Source organism: Somniosus microcephalus, chromosome 10 (assembly GCF_052327205.1).
Source record: "Somniosus microcephalus isolate GS21.2 chromosome 10, FLI_Smic_1.0, whole genome shotgun sequence".
NCBI lineage: Eukaryota > Metazoa > Chordata > Chondrichthyes > Squaliformes > Somniosidae > Somniosus > Somniosus microcephalus.
The window spans coordinates 96,776,204-96,777,330 of record NC_140996.1 but is presented as its reverse complement, the minus strand read 5'-3'; positions in this window follow the sequence as shown (position 1 = coordinate 96,777,330).

The following is a 1,127-nucleotide window of genomic DNA, read 5'->3' as shown; positions in this document are numbered from 1 at the left end:
TGTAGTGCTTCTCTTCCATTTATTCCGGAACTGACTATCCAAAAAGTGACCCTGAATATCATGGTGTAATCCCAGATTTATCTCCGAAGAGCACCAAGAATGTGAATGATCTATCCCATGAGACTTTTAGGGGACATATCAGGATTTAACAACTACTCATTTAATACCATTGGTGAAGGGATTTGCTCAGCTTTAGCAGCAATCCAAATATCAATAAAAAATGTTGAAAGTTGGAAATAAAAACGGAGAATGCCAGAACCACACCGTTTGTCCTTCAGCATCTGTAAAGAGAAAAGACAGGTTAGCAGTTCAAGTATAAACCCTTAGCTTTGACTCTGTGCTAGCACTCTCGCCTCAGAGTCCGAAGGTTACAGGTTCTAAATCCCACTCCAGAGACGTGAGCACAAAATGTAAGCTGACACTCCAGTGCTGCACTGTTGGAGGCACTCTTTCAGATGAGATGTTAAACTGAGGTCTCATCTGCCCTCTTGGGTGCATGTAAAAAATCCTATTGTGGCGGTACTACTGGTTGTCCCTTATATTGTACATAATTCACTTTAACCTAACTATGTATGTATATAACTTACCTGTTTGGGCCGTTGCCCCTTTAAGAAGCGACCTAACGCGCTGACGTCACGCCATGCATCACGTGACGCACCTAAATGCGTCGGCCGCCGGCCCAGTTCGGCCGTCCGCTCCCTCAACGGCCATCCACAGTGCCGGGTGCCGGGTGGACGCTCCCGCGCCCCCGACTTCGGCCAGCGGCAGCGCCGGGTGCCTCTCGCTCCCACGACTTCGGCCGCAACGGCCAGCCTCAGTGCCGGGTAAACGCGCCGATGTATCGACGTGGGTCACATGACTGCCCAAGCGCGGGCAAACGCGTTGACATCACGACGCGGTCACGTGACCACCTAAGCGCGGGAAAGCACAGCCGAGCATGATGACGTCATCACGTTATCCACAGGACTGCAGACTCAGTCCTCATGGCGTCCCCGCTGGGACAAGACCTACTCCACGGCTCTCCTGCAACCAACTCTACTGCTTGCTGTACTTCATCTGTTTCCTGCATTAAATAACTTATTGATCTCCTGAAGTCGAACTCGATTATTTAGTAGGCATTCGTCCAA